Below are 8,264 nucleotides of genomic sequence, written 5' to 3' on the forward strand. Positions count from 1 at the left end.
GGAAAAGCATACCAAAACCATAATGAGATATCACCTTATACCTATTAGAATGGCTATTATTTAAAAAGTCAAAAAATAACATTTCTAGGTACTTTTGCCCTAAGCATCTTTGCCACAAGCATTTTGCCACATTTTTGCAGCAAAACTAATTGGCTATATGGCAATTTTTCTGTAAAAATAAAATGAATGGTTGATAGTTTGGTTTGATGTATAAAACGTGTGACAGATGATGATGACTTTGCACCAAAAGTTGTTTTTGTTTTTTGTTTTTGAAATACAGTACATTGGAGGAGAAAGAGGCCAAATACCCATTTCCCACAGAACTTTGGAATGCCGCTCAATGGACATGTGACAATAATATTCCAAGAAAAACCAATAGTGTGGAAGGTTTACACAACACAGTACAAAGCTCAGTTATAAATAGGCATCCTAATATTTGGAAAGTCTATCTAAATGAAGGAAGACATTTTAGTGAAAAAAGAAAATGTATGGTTCTGAACAAGGAGAAGGATCAACAAGCCAAAAAACAAAACAAAACAAAACAAAACAAAACAAAAAACAAAAAACCAGATATAAAATACTACGAAAATAGACCTGGAAGACAAGTGTTTTGGTACAAGCCAATAAATTTGTTTTGAGAAGTATTGCCATGAGTCTACACATATTTTAAAGGTATTCAAGTATTTTGTATTTTGCAATAATCTATTCCTTTCTGATGTTTCCTGTTTACATTCTTTTTGATGTCCTTTTATTTTTTGTTACTTATCTTTTATGGCAAGACTGCCTTGTGGCTAAGTAGTTATGCGGCAAGAATGCTTGTGACAAAGATGAAGAAACCACCAGACATGAACACAGCACATGTTGGTGAGGATACAGAGAAAAAGAACCCTTATGGACTACTGCTGGGAATGTAAGTTAGTGCAGCCACTATGCAAAACAGTATGGGGGGGAGGAGGCCTTCCAGTCTTAATAACAGAAGTCCATGTGATCTAGCAATTCCACTTCTAGGTACTTGCCTAAAGAAAAAACAAAAAAACCACTAATTCAAAAACATACATGCATCCCCATGCTCATTGCAGCATTATTTACAATAGCCAAGTCATGGAAACAACTTAAAACTAACTGACAGATAAATGAATAAAGTACGGTATCATAAATAAATACAATGCGATATTATTCGGTCATAAAAAATGAAATCTTTCCATTTGCCACTGCCACTACGTGGATGGACCTTGAGGGCATGACGCTAAGTGAAATAAGTCTAACAGAGAAAGAGGAATACCATATGATTTTACATGTGGAATCTTAAAGAGAAAACAAGCTCATAGATCCAGAGAACAGATTTGTGTTTACCAGAGGTGGGGGGTGGAGCTCAGCAAAATGTGTAAAGGGGTAAAAGGCACAAGTACAGATTTTCAGTTACAAATAAATCACATGGATGTAATGTACAGCATGGTGACTATAATAAAAAATCATGTATTGCATATTTGACAGTTGCTATGACAGTAGGTCCTTTTTTTAAATTTTATTTTATGTTTTAACTTTACAATATTGTATTGGTTTTGCCATAAATCAAAATGAATCCGCCACAGGTATACATGTGTTCCCCAAAAGCACTCGTCACAAGAAAAGCATTGTTTTGGTAGCTCTGTGTAGTAATGGACGTTAACTAGACTTCTTACAGTGATCATTTTGCAGTATATACAAATAACAAATCACTATGTTGTGTACCTGAAACTAATACAATTTCCTATTTCAATTACACCTCAATTAAGAAAAGAGAAAGTGAACACTCATTTCAAGAGGCTTTGAAAATTCTGAGCAGGAGGATGGACATAGGACGCTCAGGAAAGGCCTGGTTGAGAAGTGACATGAGAGGGAAACGTGAGAGGATAGCTTGTTCAGAAATAGCAATAAGGTCATTATGGCTGAAGCGGACTGATGGAGAAAGTGGTAGGAACATTCGCTGCCTCTTACCTGGATTACTACGGTAGCTCCCAGACGAATTTCACTGTTTCAACTTTTGCTTCTTCCCCAACCCCATGGGTTGAGAGTAGTCTCTGTGTGTGTATAGTATGGTATGGAGGTACAGGTGGGGATGGGTAGGCAAAAATAAAAACACTGAAATTAGTTAAGAGGCTATTTCAGTAATCAAGATGAAAGAGGATGGGGATTCAATCCATAAGTGAAGATGAGGAGAAGTGTTCATATTCTGGGTGTTTTGAACATGGAATCAATAGGATTTCTTGGATAAGAGAAGAGAGAAGTTTGGATAAGAGGTATGAGAGAAAGATGTTAAAAATGACTCTAAATTTTGGTCTTGTGCAACTCTTAGGATAGAGTTGCATCAACAGAGAAGGGACAGTATGTGGGTGGAGCAAGTTTCTGAAAGAGTCAAGATTTCAGTTTTGGAACACCTTGTACTTAACGATTTCTATTTTAAAAACGCAAACTAAGTATAGGAATTAACACATGGTCTCTGTTGCTGACTTGATGAGATACATCTTTTACTTAACACCAGTACAGACACCAATCTGCCAAAACTTTGCATTGTGGATAGCTAAAGATATTAAGAAAAAGCCAGAATTAAACAGATGCTATTTGTACTATTATTTAATTTGCACTTTCTCTCCCATTTTCCAAAAATCTTACTGGTTTTTAGAACTTGCCTTTTTGTGTGTGTGGATTAAGGACCTTGCTCAAAGTATTTTTTGAACCTGTTTTACCAACCAACCAACCAACCCAACCCACAAAATCACAACCAAGAGAACAACAAAATTGTCTACTTGTCTTCTTATGGAATGAGTAATCATTCTTCAGTCTTCTGCTTTTAAAATTCACACCCAGGGCTGACACATAACTGTGAATTAAATAGACTGCTTTCCTCCAGCAGTTGAAGAGGTGATGGAGGCAGCTGGGAGAGCACTAGAGACTGAGGAGAGGAAACTACAGTCCTCAGAGATGAGTCTACACAGAGGAGTGTGGCTGTGGCCTGTCATCCTGGGCATACCCTGGACTCTTTTCCCGCTTCCTTTGAAGTGAGATGTGGCCATGTAACTGAGTTCCAGCCAGTGGAATATGACTATTAGTCACCTGTTCTATTTCCAGGTCTTGTCTAGGAAACCTTTCCACTGATGATATTTATTCCTTTCCCTTTTGATTGACTGAGGCCTAGTCTGCCATACTGGAAACAACATGCTGAAAAGAACACATCCTAAACTGGAGAAATGGCTGGATGGCATCACCGACTTGATGGACATGAGTTTGAGTGAACTCCAGAGTTGGTGATGGACGGGGAGGCCTGGCGTGCTGCGATTAATAGGGTCGCAAAGAGTCGGACACGACTGAGCGACTGAACTGAACTGAACTAAAACTGGAGAAGCCTGGGTCTCTGAAGTTTGCTCAGACCATCCACGAACTAAGAACTTCAATTTTTGAACTTGAGTGGGAAATAAATCTTTACTGTAGTTGAGCTAGTGCACATTTGTGTGTTTATTTGTTATAGCAGCTAATGGCCTCAAATCTAATCCTAAGAGAGAAATAGGGGTTCAAAACATACTTACTGCCCACATTTTCCTATTTAACTCTCCCGTTTGTAGCCAGTTATTTCCTTCAAATCCCCTATAAGTTTATAGTTGAGGAGTGGAATTACAATTACATACCTTTAAATGCAGAGCTTAAATTAAACTCACGGAACATTCCATATACTATAATACTGACTTAGGCAAGAATTCAAAGATGTAAACCTTTGAGGCTTGAGAAACTGGCAGCATTACTGAGATGTTCAGTTTTCCCAATTTGATTTGCACTGCCAGCCCCATCTGTTTACTGAGTGCATGGTGGTATTTAGAGATCTAATTCAATGCTCTATTTGAAATTTTCTGATCATGCTTTTGAATCATAGCCTTTCTCAAATATTATATCCTTACTAGTGCAGTATATGGCACCCCACTCCAGTACTCTTGCCTGGAAAATCCCATGGATGGAGGAGCCTGGTAGGCGGCAGTCCATGGGGTCGCTAAGAGTCGGTGGCGACTGGGCGACTTCACTTTCACTTTTCACTCTCATGCATTAGAGGAGGAAATGGCAACCCACTCTAGTGTTCTTGCCTGGAGAATCCCAGGGACGGTGGGGCCTGGTGGGCTGCCGTCTATGGGGTCGCACAGAGTCGGACACGACTGAAGCGACTTAGCAGCAGCAGTGCAGTATATATTTTTAAAAGTTTCCTTAGAAGTTTTTTTTTTCCCATTTTTAATATATCCATTCCTTGTCTCTAGAGGCATACAGTGTAAAGCCTATATTTTCAAATTTCATATACACATGTCCTTCAGAAAAAAATAAAGTTTTTTCCAACATAGGGTAATCTTCTGCAATGACTCCATGTTAAATATATATTCTTTAAATTAAAGTACAAACTTACAAAATGGTGTGGACTTTCTAACCTTGGACTGAGAGGAAAAATATAAGTAAATTAACATTCTATAAGGAAATAAAAATACTTGAAGATTTTTGTCTACAAATGTAGATACCAAGGGTAAAAATCTTCCAGTATTTAAACTCTGGTTTAGTACCTGGTATACTATGATAATATATGAGCAGTGACAGGCTCCCCTTCCTCAAATATCTCCTCTAAAAATATGATACAGAGTCTCTATGTCCTGCAATATTCCAAATAGTAGGAGTAGTAGTAAGAAAAAAAATTTATAATAAAAATAAAGTTTTATTGAACACTATCATGTGTCAGGGATTATGTAAAGCACTTTTTTTTAATGACTCTTTTAAGGTAATTCTCACAATGACTCTATGAAGAGGCAGATATTATTTCCTAATTTTCCAGTGAGGAAGTTGAAGCACAGATAAATTTAATGACTTGTTCAAGGTTACATTTAGTATGTTGAGAGAGCAAGGAACTGAACAATTTGGCAGTCTGGCTCTATAACCCATACTCAATATTCCTGGAAAAGCTAATATATTAAGCCCCTTTCATCAAGTGCAAACTGATTCACCATTTTTACTAATGATAGACATATTAGGTGTTAAAATAATCATGCAAGAAATTAAAATAAGAAATTATTAGTACTTATCTATATATATCTATATATATATATATATATACTTATGGTTATTCTTATATACTTATAGCTAAACTTATAGTACTTATGAGAAATGTAGTACTTACACTAATACATTAATGCTATATACTATATATAAAACTAAGTCATGGTTTAAATATTATGAAATTTTCAATTTATTATTACCTAAAAATATAGCCAAACCTTAAATATTGAGAGAGATATATATATATATTATACATACACATAAACTATACTATATGCTAATACATTATACTAAAGAAACCATGACTCATATAAATAATAATCAGTGTAAATACAATTAAATAAAATATAAAAACCATGACTTTGTCCTAATCTGGGGAAAGCTCAGATTTATGTGAAACATATGAAATACATGAGATAAAAATACATTTTAAAAATACATCTCTAAAAATGAACTTTTTTGGAGGACCTTAGGTGATTTAATGTTCTTAAATATCTTCAAAGTGGTAAATATATAATATTTATAGTAATATTAAACTATAATGTCAAAGATACATATTTAATTTCTAGGACAGAAAGCTTCTTGAAGGCAAATCATTTAAAAAATCTCCAGCACTAGTCCAGTGTCTAGTATAGTTCAGATAAAGGAATAACTAACAATTAAAGAGTTGTATTAGTCAGGGTTCTCCAGACAAACAAGACCAACAGAATACATACAGACATATAAGAGGAGATTTATTGTGGGAATCAATTCATGCAGTTATGGAGAGACAGGAAAGCTGGTTGTATAACTGTTTGAGCCCAAAGGTCTGAGAACCAGGGGAGTTGATGGTGTTCAGTCCCAGAGTCATAAGGTCCAAGAACCAGGAGCTCTGACCTCCAAGCGTAGGAGAAACGGATGTCCCAGCTCCAGAAGAGAGAGAAGTGCCTTACCGTTAGCTTTTTGTTCCGTTCTGGCCCTCAACTGATTGGAAGATTCCCACCCGCACTGGTGAGGGTGGATCTCTTCTTAGTCGACTAATTCAACTGGTAACCTCTTCTGGAAATACCCACACAGCCACACCACCAAACAAGTTTTGCCTGGCATTCCCTTAGCCCAGTCAAGTCGACACCTAAAATTAACCATCACAAGAGTGTTTTCAAGTGAAGGTCCATTTAGACCTGTTTCACATCAATGAATAATAAAAGTGATTCATCATCTAACAAATTTATTATCTATATTAATTCATTATGTCCCTATAGAAGTGAAACGTTTGATCTATAATATTTTTCACATTGTTAATCTGATTATCAGCCATTTTCTTTATAGCTCATAAAGTCAGCGATAGGTTAGTTCAACTAAAAAAATCATGGTTCCTAAATTGGTAATTTTGGAATTAACAAAATGATATTGTATAGCTGAGCATGATAACTAGAAAGGCATATTTGAGAGCTGTGCTGACTAATACAGTGGCTATGCGCTACATGTGGCTATTTAAATTTAAAAGAATTAAATTAAAACATTAGTTGCACCAGTGGTAACTGCATCGAACAGTACAGATATTTCCATCATCACAGAAGGTTCTCCCAGACATTGCTATTCTAGAGAAAGAATGTATAATCTGAGTCAATTATTGTGTTTTTGTTCAGTTGCTAAGTCGTGTCCAACTCTTGTCTTCTCAGTGTTTATCCAATGACTTAACTGGCATGAATCTGAAGTCTTGCCTCCCTCTTGCTCTAGCGCTGGAGAAGGCACTAACCATGGCGAAAGTATACCTAACGGAAGCAAGAAGGAAATTAAAGGCAAGAAGCAGGATAACATATAAATTCTGCCATCAGCTTTTCTGAGATCAAGAAATTTGTATATAATACACCATAGTTCTTTAGTCTTACGGCTTTTGTGAGCAAAAAGGTCCTTGAAGGAGATACAATAGAACTATGGAGGATTATGTGACCTGTCAGTTGGGTGAACAACCTAAAATCAAATAGTGCAAACAGAAAAAGGCATTAGAAACAACAAATATGAAAGGATATAGGTAAACCCCAAACCATTTAGTAGCAATGTTATCCAACTGCTGCAGAGGATGGAGTTTTCCCTTGATGCTTCCACACTTAGAGGATGGGGATTCCTGCTGCTTTCTTCCTTTCAGCAATCAGCCTTTGAGGGGTCTCTTGATGTCTAGGTTTCCCAGTACAACTACCAGCTCTTCTCTAGGTACTACCCTTGTACTTTGAACTTTTCAACCTAGGATTCCGTTCTCAAACTGAGTCTAACAAAATGACTAATTACATCCAAGGCAATGACACAATATCAGCTATTTAAATGTTCTAGAAAAGTTCCTATTTCCATTACAAACAAATTCATTCCTAACCTCTTGCTGACCTAGTTATGGTAGGTTCATTGTAATTAGATCTCTTAACAGTTACCATCTTTTCTTTTTCAAGCTGCATTTTAACCTGTCTCTTTTTCAAACAAAATGTAATAAATATTAGATTTAAAATATTCACAAAGACAAGCAAAAAGAAAAAGGTGTTTGCCCATGAGTGGGGACATAATTCACTGCAGTGTTTAATCTTTATCTTTTTAAAACGAACTCTAGCTTTGGGAGGAATACTGCAGGAAATAGAAAAAGGAAACAATGTCTCACATGCTTCTAAATGCAGCTGAGATATTTTAAATCAAATATTTAGCCATTTAACCAAAACTTTCACTTTTCATCACCAAGCAATTCTGACAATATGAATTGTCCATATATTGCATTGTGCAACAGGCATCAATTTCATTTTGAGAATAATCAATGGAGAATATATGCAAGAGTATTTTGGCAAGTCTTATTTTGGTGGCTTATTTTGAACCAAGAAAAAAATAATTAAAAATTATAACTTTTACTTTCCCTTCTTAGGCTGCTGTTTACAGTCACTTGCTGGTCATACACCTGGCATAAGACATGTGAGGCCACACTGAGCATACCTCAAAGAAGAACTTTGAGCCTCCTGGAATTAATTTCTGATACATATTTTCTTTAATAGAAGGAGATATTTAATATTTTCTAGTGGTACTGTGGTGTTGAGCTTGGGAGGATGATAATTTTTCCAGAACGTCAGTAAGTTATACACTTGATTCAGAGCTAGTATATATTTCAATATTTTTACTAACATGGAGGGATAGATGAGATAATAAAATGACTGGGTAGTGTGTAGCGGAAGGCCACATTTGAACTATGCTTA

General features: G+C 36.0%; 1 long non-coding RNA gene across 1 annotated transcript; it reads left to right on the top strand.

The window, feature by feature from the left end:
* Nucleotides 1-565: 565 nt before the first annotated feature.
* Nucleotides 566-3,418, top strand: LOC129640879 (uncharacterized). The gene is made up of 3 exons (XR_008709017.1): nt 566-672; nt 780-910; nt 2,894-3,418. It is a non-coding gene; the product is annotated as an uncharacterized LOC129640879 (long non-coding RNA).
* The last annotated feature ends 4,846 nt before the right edge of the window (nt 3,419-8,264 follow it).

Source organism: Bubalus kerabau, unplaced genomic scaffold (genome assembly GCF_029407905.1).
Source record: "Bubalus kerabau isolate K-KA32 ecotype Philippines breed swamp buffalo unplaced genomic scaffold, PCC_UOA_SB_1v2 scaffold_50, whole genome shotgun sequence".
In the NCBI taxonomy this organism is placed as follows: domain Eukaryota; kingdom Metazoa; phylum Chordata; class Mammalia; order Artiodactyla; family Bovidae; genus Bubalus; species Bubalus kerabau.